Source organism: Chroicocephalus ridibundus, chromosome 18, assembly GCF_963924245.1.
Source record: "Chroicocephalus ridibundus chromosome 18, bChrRid1.1, whole genome shotgun sequence".
In the NCBI taxonomy this organism is placed as follows: domain Eukaryota; kingdom Metazoa; phylum Chordata; class Aves; order Charadriiformes; family Laridae; genus Chroicocephalus; species Chroicocephalus ridibundus.
Window position 1 is genome coordinate 6,641,115 of NC_086301.1, and position 13,100 is coordinate 6,654,214.

Below are 13,100 nucleotides of genomic sequence, written 5' to 3' on the forward strand. Positions count from 1 at the left end.
CCATTGTGCAGGCTGTCCTCTGTGGTGTGTGTGATGGGGCCCTCATAACGCCTCGTTAGACCTTTTCAGGTGCAGTGAGGGCCCAGAGGTCTCCTTGGGCCACCGAAGGTCCTCTGCGAGGCACATCCGTGTGCCAGGAAACTGTAACATGGTGGAGTGCCCGACAGACCTTTGGTGCGCATGGAGATGGTGGTCAAAGACAGGTTGGATGGGACTTTGAGCAACCTGGTCTAATGGAAGGTGTCCCTGCCCATGGCAGGGGGTTGGAAGGAGATGATCTTTAAGGTGCCTTCCAACCCCAAACACTCGGTGATCTGGAAGGTCTTGGTTAGCTTTCCCCCCAGATTGCAAGAGGGAGGTGAGCAAAGGATAGTGGTCCAGGGGCTTGTAAGGAAAGGTCCCCGTCACGTTTGGCTCTGAGCAATGGCTTCAACTTGAGAAAAAGGTAAATTAACCTTTGGAACTTGCACGCGTCGCACTGTTTTCCTTTCGCAAACTATGCAGCCTATCTCTTTCTCCCCTGAGAACCTATCTCATATCGCAAACCGCTGCTCCAGACTGGACGTATGGCTGTTGAATTGTAAGAAACTGATGGGAGTGAGTTATTTTTTTGTTACACTACTGCACTTTCCACACAAGATAGTGCAGAAAACAGCACTGTGGACAGGGGCTCGGGCAACCTTCACTTGGCTGGGCATCCAGTTTGGTGTGTTGGTTGATGCTCTTAGTGGTAAGAATGCAATTTATAGGAATAAGTGGAAAGGCAAGAAGGTGGAAGCTTAAAATATGCTATTTCATTTCAAGAAAGAGCTGTAACCCCCAACTGTATTCTCCAAAAGTGACCAGACACTCCTCTGTGATATGGAGCAGAATGAGTACATTGCCGAGACTCTTAAGAGAATGTCTATTTCAGTTGTTTGCTGTTTGAGCATGGGATAGATGCCTTTTTCTACAGAACAGGGACAAATGCCGTGCACATGCTTATTTAGAACTGTGCAACTTCTTTCTTGCTGCACTGATGTCTTTTCATTCCAGTTTTGCAAAATTAGGTTAGCCTTGAGCGAACAATTTATTCTGACTGGTAAGTAAAATATTACGTATTCTTCATGTTAAAAGAGCAAGCAGATAGTTCTTGTGCTTGGACTGATTTGTTTTCCTGAAACTTATTGGAGGTTGCTTGTGCCATACGAGGGTGCGGACCCCTGTACAGCTGATGGTTTTATAATGTTTGAACATATCGGAGTCATCTTGAAGAATCAAAAATTTTATTTTTGATCTCGAAGAATCAAAATTTTATTCCCTTGGGGGCATATAGTGATTGAGATAATGAAGGGGGGAAAAATGGGGCGAGTCTGGCAATACGCATTTTGTAAAACCTATTATTTGGGGAGACAACAGAATGGAAAGTGTTAACGTGGTATTAATACTGTGCATAATGTACAGAAATATTAATCCATTGCCAGAAGCAAATTATTGTTCAATCTTTAATCTTGTGGTCTTAATCTGGGATTTGTTTGTTTAAAGTATATTTGTCAAGTTTTTGAAGAAACAAAGAGCATCCGAGGCAGGTCAGCAGAAATATCACTGGGGAGTTGTTTTACTTGTTAGTTTTTATGTATGGTTTGTAGCTCGGTGTTGCAGTGTTTTTGTGCCACTTGCTGATGAGTTGTGAAATATCAGTATCCCAGTTCTTAATAGTCTATTTTTCTGTAATGCAAAGGGAGGGAACCGATGATGTCATTGAATTTAAGGGGAAAGGATTGCAGTGGTGACTTACTGGCCTGGGAGAAGATCCCAGAGGGAGTGGAGAAAATCTAACAAAAAGGGGAATAGTGCTACTTTGGCCATTTTCCCCCGGGCTTCTGTCTCTTTTGTGAACTTCTGAAAAGGAAATGTCATTTTGCTGTTTGAATGCATTGTCTTGCATGAAGTGTCAGACCACATTATGGGGATGATTTCAGTCAGCTTCCCCTATTTCAAAACAAACATGTCAAACACTGTAGTATGTTTATACAAAAATTCAGTTGCTTTTCAAGAGTCAAATATACATATTTCCAAAAACAAATGATGTTTTTCATACTTTATTATGGCTAACAGAGTTTGTATAGGAGAGAAAAATTGGAATGGGTTCCCTAGGCCTTTGTGTCCTCCTCTCCACAAATAAGAGGAAGATGTTGGCCTCTTCATGAACTGGGGGATTATTTTCATTCGCACTTCCTCTCAAAGTATTCTTATCCATGTAGTAGTTCCTATCTGATTCCAGTCACGATGGCAGGAGCTATTGTCTCCCAGTTGTTGGCTCAATACCACTGTGGCTGATCGCAGGGTAAGGGCAGAAAGGGAGGAAGATTTAAAGAGATGTAGGTAAATTTATAAATTTTACTTGCAAAAACCTGGACTAATTGTTCTCTCGGGACTGTAAGTATGGGTGGCTTCTGTCAGGTGTAGCGTGTGGACATGTGGGGCCAGTTTCCTCTCGCAGCTGTGCTCTTGAACTGCGGCTCCGGTATCTGGTTTCAGCCTTCAGTGCACTTGCAGCAGCATCTTGCACCAGCAGAGCCTTTGAGCTTGCTGATGAGGGGATTTTATGATGAACGCAGTAGGTCCAAGCTAGGAGGGGTCCTGACAGACCTATTCTCCTCCACTAGACTTGTGCTCACTTTCAAGTTCAGATGCTTGCACTTGTGATGTCTGTGCCTACAACAGTGAAAGTTGTTCAGATTCACTGTTTGGGTCTGATAGCTGCCCTTGGGATGTCTAATACCATAATATAAAAGAAAAAATTGAAATGTTTATCAACTTTTAAAGTCCACAACTGTTTTTCTTGGAAGAATAAGTCGATTTTCTATCTGGGGTGAAGCAGGTCAACAAGTCTGGCCAGTCAGAGCATGTGGATTTTCACAGTGATTTCTATTCTTATGCTAATCCTTCGAACAGGCTGGCTGTGCACTGTTAGCCAATGTGAGAGAGGGGATGTGCATACTGAGGACACTAAAGGGAAGCCATTTTTTGTTGTTATTGTTATTCAGATTAGGTCTTCCAGCCAACCAGAATTTGGAGAATCACATAACCTGAGGATATAATGCTGCGGGTCAGCAGTCATTTAGCAATTCTCAGCCGTTTTGATTGAAACTGTATCTTTTCAGTATTAATTTTGTGTTTTGTTTTTTTTTTTTTTTTTTTAGGTCCATGTTGTAGATGAAAACAAATTGTTATCTTGGGTGCAGAACAATTAAAATGGAAAACTTGAATTTTCAAATTGTAATTACTGTGTTGGGTAAATAGTGTAGGAAGGCAGCAAAGCTGTCACTCCGTTGATATCGCTATGAGCTGCTCATTTGAATCCTGCTTCTACTTCTGATGGTGACTTGCTGTGTTTCTCCCACACCGTTTTCCTGTGTTGCCTCAATTTCTGCTGTGTAAAGCACTTTAGATATATAGGTTGTTGAGTAGTCTGTGTGCGTGTGTTCCTAGGGTGGTGTGTGTGCCAGTTGAAACCAGGTAAAATATGTAAATCTTACTCAGAAGAGTGTAGTTGTTTACTGTATATTTGTATTGAGAGATTGTGTTAGGAATGGGAAGTAATGGAAAAGTCTAAAAGAAATGCTACAAGTTAGTATTGTTGCACATTATACATGCTGCAACTGTGTGTGGTTTCCCTCCTGTAAAGATTCGGGCTAACATCCATGGGGGCTTCTGCAATACAAGTTACTGGGCTGGGGCTGTTGTTAAGCATGTTAAGAAGTCTTCGCTTGTTTTATTTAAGTGGTGTTTTGTGTTGCTGGAGCCTATATACACTTGAGTAGATCAGCTTGCCATATTTGTGTGTGCGTAGCGTTAGATTCTTCGGTAGTGTGCAAAATAATTAAAAACTGCCTTTTAAACTATTTAGCAAATTGGATTTGCTTTACCAGCAGTGGGACAGGAAGTTAATCGTGTTTAAGCTGATGTTGACTTTTCCAATCTGATTTTCCCTGGGAAGAAACTTTATTACCTAGTTGTTAAATGCACAGTTAATTAGCTGCTGATTGTTTAAGCTGATAAACCAATGCTACCAGGTTTATTGTAATCAGTTTGGTAAATGTGCCATGTATATGCTTCCTTGTGTTATTGTCTTGCTTTTTGACCAAACAATGTATTAACTGTCATCATACTAATGACTTAAATATATTTAGATGGTATTGTCTTGTGATGATTATGACATTTAACTGCTACTATTCACTGGATGTTCTTTTGTTCTGTGCTTAGTTCCATGCGTGTAGGTCTGGAGTTCATAGTGTCATCTATGAATCTTGTAGCAAATAAGAATATGGCTCAGCAGCTCCTGTCTTCTAACTGATAGTTTAGAAAATAAAATACCCTGAAATATGCTTTTAAAATCACTATTTTAAGATCCTATACTTTTTATTTTTAGTTTTGTTTCTGTAGCTAAGTTGCAACCTTTGGAGCATGTCCTGTTGCTGTGTCTTGAAGTCACTAGCTGATGCAATAGTTCAGCATAAACTACTGATCGTTGAATCATTCTCTTGTCATCTTAATCGCTTTTGCTGATAAAACTGCAATTGCTGCCTCTCCATTCCCTTCCTGGTGTGCCCAGTGCTTTTGCCTGTTCACCTCTCAGCCTTTCATGTTTGTGGGTGGGAAGCATTGATTTAATGTATCCATTATAACTCTCTAAGAATCAGAGACAGCGGAGTTTCTCTCATTTCCGCTATTAATTCATTAAACCGGGACCACAAGAAGTTTGGAGCCTGGCTTTCTATGGATTTCAGAGCAAAACTAAATGCTTAAATATCCCCGAGGTTATTTGTTGGATGGAGGGACACTTGGTCAGCCGCGGCCTGAGTTACGGCCTTAGATCTCCTGGTAATGGATGTATAATATAATGTATAATAGAAAACACTGTTCTTGGATAAACTCACCGTGACAGTTCAAATTTAGCTTGTGCGTGTTAGTTTACTTTTTAAGCAGGCTTCATGGCAGTTGAACAAGTTGTCAGTCTTGTGTTACTTTTAATTTGGTCATGCTCCATCTTTTCTATCTTACAGCAAGCATAAAGTCAAAAAGCAGGTGAAACTTTTTTACAGCACAAGTTTATTTTTGTGACATCCCATGCTGTGGTTCAGCCCTGTATCAGTGGGTAGTTTAGCAGAAATACGGGGACATAGTAGTGGTCCAGCAGCTGTGGCCCCAGAATCCAGTTGTAGAAGGATGACAGTGATGTAATCAATATTGGTAAGTTGCTTTTAAGATACAAGGGTGAAAGGTGGTATTCTAAAAGCTTTGTTGTCGCTTACTGGCAGATTGAGATAATCAGTTTTGCTAAAAATAACGTAGATGGCAAGGTGTTAGGTTCTTATAAGTGGTTTGAAAATTCTTACTTCTTAAAAACATGTTTAATCCTCTGTGTATTTTGTTATCTGAGATACATGTATCACTGACTAAATAAATGTCTTTTAAAATGGTAAAGTTAAGTTGTTTTTTTTTTTAATTTCAGTAACAATGTTTCCTGGCATTTGGGAGGTGAACTTTTTGGTTTCAATATTCGGAATGCTCAAGGTGCATGCCTGTGCTCTGGTGGAAAAGAAAAGATACAGTGCTTGCTGTTTTTAAAGCAGTTTGGTGTTTTTTGGTGCCAGTATAAAAGCAAAAGTTTTACAAATCCAGATGTTACAATTTGGACGTATTCTTTCTGACTTCACTATGGGCATGAGCGTGGCTATTATGAAGAAGAATGTAGCCGGATAAGCCCTGTTTGAGCATAATTTTAATTGTTGCAAGAGCCTTTCAATATTTGCTGGGATTTACCCTTTTACTCCTTGTTATGATTCATGAATGTCTTCATTAGATTTCCTAATAGCCAGCCTATGAGCTCTAGCTTGAAGCCACAATTTATTTAAAAAAAAAAAAAAAAGTGCTTTGATATCTTCTGTGTCGTGTGTTTTGCAAGAAGCATCTCTAGAGAGTCAAATCCCACCTGCTAGGAACAATCAATCTTTTAAAGAGGTAATTTCAGTATTTTTATTTATTTATTTTTAATTCGAAAAGCCTGTTATCCTGCTGAGTAATGCACCTTGCTTGTTTTTTCCCCAAAATTTACATAGCAGCTGATACAATCTGATAGAATCTTTACAAATTTTATGAACAATTTCCATATTCCATTCACTTGGAATGCGACTGTATTTCAGTAGCTGCTTTCCATAGGTTGCCCTTAAGATCATCATCTCATCCCTTACAGTTTGGCTGGGACATAAACAATAAAAAATGCTGTTTGGGTATCGTTTGTTTCCAGTGGGCATGTCGATACGTGTGTATGTGTATTTTAAAAATTACTGACAGATATCACTTTTGCACTACAAGGTAAAATGTGTAGACTTTTACGATAAAACTCACAAATGAATGAGCAATAGCGATAAATATTATGTTTGGATAAAACAAAAAAAGCCTCTGGTACAATCTGTAGAACAAAGTGTGTTGATCCTTCCTTGCTTTTATGTGTATGCAGAAGTGTAATATGTTTGCAGGAGGTTGATTCGGAAAGGAGCAGTTGATTTTTATTTTGGAAAAAGTTCTGGTAATTTATTCTTGAAGCGTAAATGAGATTCCATAGTCCTTCAGTTGAATGATGCAGAAGGCAAGCTTCAGATGTAAAGTTCAATCATTGGTAACTGCTGCAGCCCATTTCATTGAAGAAACAGGAACAAAAGTTTGTTTGTAACTATGCTGGAACTGAGAACAAAGGCTGCGGGGACCTTTGAACCTTTGTGGCTGTGCATCTGAAGGAGGAATTGTTCAAGAATGGGAAAAACTGCCAGAAGACCAGAGATCTGCTTTTCCCTCTGTCTTTCTACAGCAGTATTCAACGACCACATTTAATGCAAAAAAAAAAAGAAGTTAGTTAATTGGAAGACTTCCTTACTTGTTCTTCCCACCAAGCTCTGATTTGATAATCAAATATGCAGGAATGGTTATTCTGTTGCCTTTTTTACACTGAGGCAAGCTTTAAACAAATGATTGTGTATGCTTTTTTATTTTTTTCTTTTGGAAGAAATCTTAGTGATTGATTGCATCCTTAAACATTTTGTTCTCTCTCAGATGTTCTGTGCAAATAATCCTAACCTGTGAAGCAGTTTGTTTCCCTTACTTCCTGGTGGCGTCCTAATTTCACAATTATTTATCATTCTGTGATAGCTGTCTCCTCAAGGAAGACAGGAGGGAATAATCTGTTCTGAAGAAATTGCTACTTCTCTGCAAAATCTGTTGACTGGCATCTTGAGGGTTACAGTCTCCAGTGGGTTGTCCAGCATGAAGGTTCCGCTTCAGGCAGCGATTTGTGCCATATCATTCGCCTTCATGAATGTTGCAAGGCTTAAAGAGAGAATGGTCTGTGCTGAAATAACATATTCCCTAAATTGCTTTGTGCAGAGGGAGAGAAGCCACAGTATTGAGTGTTTATTATTTTTCTTTGAGTAATGAACATAACACGCCAGCTGGAAAAAACGTGATTGTTCATTTATATTTTTTCAGCCTGTACATGCAGCTCATAAGTGTGCTCAGGCATGCATGTAATGTTCAAGTCTGTCCCTCTTTCTGAAGAAATATTTGGTGCTGCTCTGGAATCGTTTGGACAGAAGGGAAAGGCTGGGGTTGCCTTGCTCTCTCAGGAATTGAATTGGGTCTGCCCTGCAACCTGCGACTCGTAAGAAAGCTGTCAGGAGGTCAGTGCCGTCGAAGTGGAGACTCAGTATGAGTTCTGGCATCTGCTCTTCTTCTACCTGGCTTCCTTCAGTCGCTGTTGGAGAGGACACTCTGTGTCCGTTTGCAGAGGAGCGATGTTCAGGTGGCTGCAGCCAGTCTGGCTGCTGACAGCATTGTTTGCACTGTTCTCTGGGTCCCTGCTCCCCAGAAAACTACAGGAAGAACTGGAAAAGCTCTAGATACCAGAAAGAGGAGAAGCGCCAGGCACGATTTAGTTGACAGATAAGTATTTTGAGCAGTGATTCTTCTCACTGCTAGAGGGGAAAACGATTTATTTTTTGGAGTGTTAAATTGTTAAGTCTTCAGTCCCTCTTTTTCCTCATGATGGGGTAGCAGTCAGATTTTTATGTTGTATGTTCATCCTGCCTCCTCAGCTGTCCCAAATGACAGCATATCTCAAATGTTTCCTTTTGCTTCTTAAAACTGTTGTCCTCTTTCTAACCTTTGGCTGCAGTTTCTACAAAATTAAGCTGCGCTATAGGGAGATTCAGCTTTCTGTCTTGCAGGTGGTATGTAAACCTGGCTGCCAGGAGCATGGGAATACTGAATGGTGGTTGTCCTTGTATCACTGAAGTTCTTTACAGTATACTAGTTGGTTTTCACTGTGCTTTTTGTTCCTCCTCTGTTAAGATATACAACAGCTTGAAATACGCAAGTATTAAAAAATACAATTTCACTATAGGGAGTATTCTTTACCTAATACTTTCAGTCATCCATGCATAGAGCAATTCCAAATTGCACAAGGAAGCCAATACATCCTTGGCTATTTAGTTATGTAGCCATATTGTATTAATTTAGTGAGAATTTAGCTGTCTAGGATACAGCTTAGTAGCTTTCTGAACATTTTAGCCTAGATTACAAGAAAAATTGTTCTTGATTGCATCATTCGCTGTAGGTACCCCTTGCATTTCCTGTTTGTCAAATGCCAGGTTTAAAAATTAAACCACAGTTAACTTCTAAGATTAAAATTGGAAATGAAAGCAGATAGAACAGTGTTTTAGAAAACTTAATTTGTCAGTTCTTATTGGTAGAAAACATGTGTGTGGAGGAGGGATGCCATATGGCTGCTAAATATAACACAACTTTCTCCTGAAAGCAGTCTAAAAAGTACAGAAGTTCACAATCTGGTATCTGTGTTTTTAATAAGAATGTGCTGCAGATTTTAAGAATCTTACGAGTGCAAACTAAGGTAATGGGAATACAGCCAAAATGTAATCCAATGAAGTGTAAGTATTTCCCGTGAAGAGGTGATGTTGGCTGACACACCAGAGAGATGCTCAGCATCTTGCAGATACTGGACCCTTTGTTAGCAATTTCTTTAAAGTGTAAAGGTGGTAGTGGCTGTCCAGGTTACATCAGTTTTCAGCGCTCCCTATCCTCTAGGTCCAACAGCTTGTATTCTTGTTTTCTTTAAATATTTGCACTGTCACATCCCAGTGCTGGGGATGCTGGAGGACTTGATCTCCTGCTGTAGCTGTTTGAATAAGATCAGGAAAACATGGTTGTGGTGGCGAGACTTGAGAGTAGTTATTCTGGATTTTTAATTTTTTTTCTTTAGGTTGTGCTAATATTACTCACCTTTTGTATTTTGGCAGCATCTCCACAAAAACACAGATGATTCCATGTTTTAAGAATACAAATAGAATAGAAATGTGGTAGCATTTCTAGTAAATTATTTAAAAGTTGTATGTGTGTAAGCATTAAAGGGAGTGAAGATTAGCAATACACTGTACAATGTAGTATTTCTAGATATACTTCAGTAGTGGACATTTTCATGAAATACTTTGCTGTGTAGATTATTAATTTTCTGATGGGAAAGCCTGTCAAAAAAACCAGAGCTTCGAAATAATTGTGATTTTTTTTAAAGATTTTTTTTTTTCACCCCCCAAAAAATTACCTACCGCCCTGTGCTGCCACCCTGTCTCCTCTTTTTGGATGGAAACATCCAAAATAGGTATTGAATTTCTGATTTGGCAAAGCACTTTAGAATGTGTCTAATGTTAGCATGTGAGTAATCCTAGGTCTCCGTATAGGATAAAAGGCATTGCTGAACTGAGGCAGAAATATCTGATAGGAAAAGCTTACCCTGGAAAAGAATCAGAAGAAAAACTATATTGGTTATATTCCTTAAGGCCTTTAAAATATTTCAAAGGGATGAGTATAGATTTACTGATGGGGTTTTGGTGACTAAAAATGCAGTTATGCAAATCACAGCTTGTCAGGGCAAGGAGAATTAATTTATGCACTTGAGCACATGTGCTCTTTCACTGTTTTCTCTATGAAGTTGAATTATAGACAACAAGAATGCACTTTGTTGTTCTTTAATACTAAATAACAGCATAGCAGTTTTGATGTTCAAAGCCGTGCTCAGACCTTAATTAATCTTCATAATAGTCCTTTGAGAGAATTAAAAATACTCCCTACCCTTTTGGACAAGGAACCCCTTAACGTGGAGATGTTGGAGGATTTGCCAAGGGCCATATTGTCAGTGATTGCTGGGACAGTTGTGCAGAAATTCCTGGCACTGGGTGCTTTGGCTGGTTCTGGAGGCTGTGTTTCTTCTCTCATTTATGTGTTAAAATTTCCAAAAATTTGAATACATTAAGAAATGTAGTTCTGAATTCTTTGTGTAGTTTTGGATTTCCATCTGAGTGTTAACTTATGCATATGCATGTTGGAATTTCCCTTTTGAGTATTCCTGTAGGCACAAAGTGCTAAAGGTTTGTGTGTGTGTGTGCGCCACCGAGAGCAGGGTGTAGGAGCAGATATGCAAAATTGCACTTCAGAAGACCTGGGTCTCAACTTCTGTGTTACAGGGGTGGCAAATAGAAGGATATATGGCTTTAGAGTCTATGGCACACATAACAAATAGAAGGTTTCTCTCAGTCTGCCTTCTCAAGTCTTCCTAATTCTTTCTAAGGTTTAAAATAAGGAGAAGAGGAATTAATGCTTGGTTTTCAAGATTTTTCCTAGGTAATTGTTGTTTTGCATTCTAAAACAGATTTGGGGAGTACATTCCTGTCTGAAAACCTGTAGCAGGCATTTGGAGAATAAAATAAGAATGGCAAAACAAAATCGAGACTGTTAGTCTCATCTGGAGAAATGGTACAGCAGGAATTGTAATCCAAAGGTTGCAATCTCTCTAAATAACTCCATGTGACCAGAGTCTAGAGAACAGCAAAGCTTTGTTAAACATCCATTTTTCTCACAAACAATAGGAGGGAATGTTCATTAATAAATAAAATTGTGTGAGCTTGTTACTGCTGAAGATAAGGGACTCGAAATGCTAGCTAGCATGAAAAATGCATAGATACATTACAGTATTCCTGTCTGAGTTAGTCTGACATAACAGACCCAAGGTCAAAATGTTTAACACGCTTTATAAACTCAAAATAGTTTTTTATAAACCGGGGTGCTTCAAAATAATGGGTAGCCCCTGACTGGTGTTTTTATAATGAACTCCAGCTTTGGCGTAAAGCGTTGTAATTTCTGCTGGAGATTGCGCCAATTTGCATGAGGAATGAACGTGAAACTTAGCTTGCGAAGTAGAAAGCTGACAACCCGTTAAACAGGTTTGAAGAATTCTTCAGTATGAACAGCTAAGTCAGCAGAATCCTGTAACTAATGCCAGAAACCCCTGTTATACTTAACCTGGTGACCTTGTCATCTCAGAAAAACTTGCTGACAGCATGATGCTTCCAGCTTTGTTTGGGGGAAGGTCTTTTCAGCATTCCCTGCTGTGGTTCAAGAGCTCCTAATTATTTGGTACGTGCATTCTGAGGAGGAATCTTTGAAGTGATTTAAGTGTCTTTTTTCAATTTGTTAGAAATGCAGTGACTTAGGCTGACTCAAGGGTCAATGTGAATACTGAGATTTGTTTTGAATACAAAATGTGAATAAAATGTCCATGTGGGAAAGTTGTTAAAAGTTTCTGGAGTTCTGAACTATCAAGTCTAGTCTTATATTCTATAAATACTTCAGAGATTTTATTGGTAAAATTTTTCAAATAACGTGCTTTCCTATTTGGGCTTACGTCTTCTGTTCTCGGTCTTTTTGGATACACAAGAGCAGCGAATCTTGATTGATAGAGGGCAGAAAATTTCTAAGTTAGTTGACTGCAGCCCCGTCATCTATGATGCACGAAGCGTGAAATCTTCTATAGGTCTTCCTTCTATGAAATGTGTTACTGGATTTCTGGAAGCTACTCAAGTGTTCACAGTGATAAATTGGACATCAACAAACAAGCCAGAAAATAATTTCTGTACTGTAGTTTCTCAGGTGCTGTGACAATAGGGAAAGGTATTGGTAATTGAATAACCACATGATTCTGGACCACCCGTGTCTGGTAACCGGTATGTGAAATCCGATGGGCTAAGCTTTAGGAGAGGCAGAGATCTGATGCCTTTCTGAAGCATACGCTGCAAAAATGCTCCTGGTTAAAAACTACATCGGGGAATATGAACTTGAATACCTTTCACAAGTTTTTAAAGCTATTTTTACAAATATAGCAGCTTCAGTGAGAGATGACAGTAATGCACAGGAGTGACTTGTTATGGTTTTTTATGTCTGGAATTAATTTCTGGGCCTAAGTGTGTGCGTATACACATAGCGCTCATGCGTACCCTGACAAAGGTTGTCTTCTTCCCCTTCCGGGAAGGCATTCTTCATGCTGCATCATAGCAAACTTCTTTGAGAGTGGAGGGACTGTGGTGTCATCTTAAAATAAAGTAAAATCTCATTCCTGACTAGTGTTACGAGCATGACTGATAGTTTATCTACCCATAAGGACTTTTAGAAATTAAGATGGAGATATTTGAAATGTTAATGCGTGGGCATGTATAGATGAGTAAAAGTATTAGCTCTTAAGGCTTTCTACTTCGTGCCTCAAATTTGCTAGCAAGTTGCTAGACCAAGTGCTGTATGAGGGGCTAGACAGTGACTGTGTAAGAAGGAGATATTTGAGAGATCATCTTGAAAGATATTTAATGTTACAAAATATCATCTTAAGCAACTTGTTCTCTTCCCAAATGCTGCATATTCTAAGTCGGACTGATCTATGTGGTGTTCAAAGGCTAACCCTTCCTTTTGGAAGAACAGACCTTGTAAAGCATGTGACAGCGATGCATGGATTTTTTTAGTTGGTTTGGAAGGTCTGTGTTCAGGAGGTCTAACAAATCGATAACTCCTTAGAACTCAGGCTGCCCTTGTCACTTAAGACACTGGCAAAAAAAATCTTTGTTTTTAAGTGGGGGTAGCACGTGGATTCAGTAACTGTGCGGTCTTAGCTCTGCATGTGTCAATGGCATCAATTTCTTTGCAGAATACATTGACGCCTTCTATAG

The 13,100-nt window shown here is 39.3% G+C and overlaps 1 protein-coding gene across 1 annotated transcript in view; it reads left to right on the plus strand.

Moving 5' to 3' along the window:
- ARHGAP32 (Rho GTPase activating protein 32) overlaps positions 1-13,100 on the plus strand; it is a 254,756-nt gene that overhangs the window by 683 nt on the left and 240,973 nt on the right. The gene's annotated exons all lie outside the window — the stretch shown is intronic.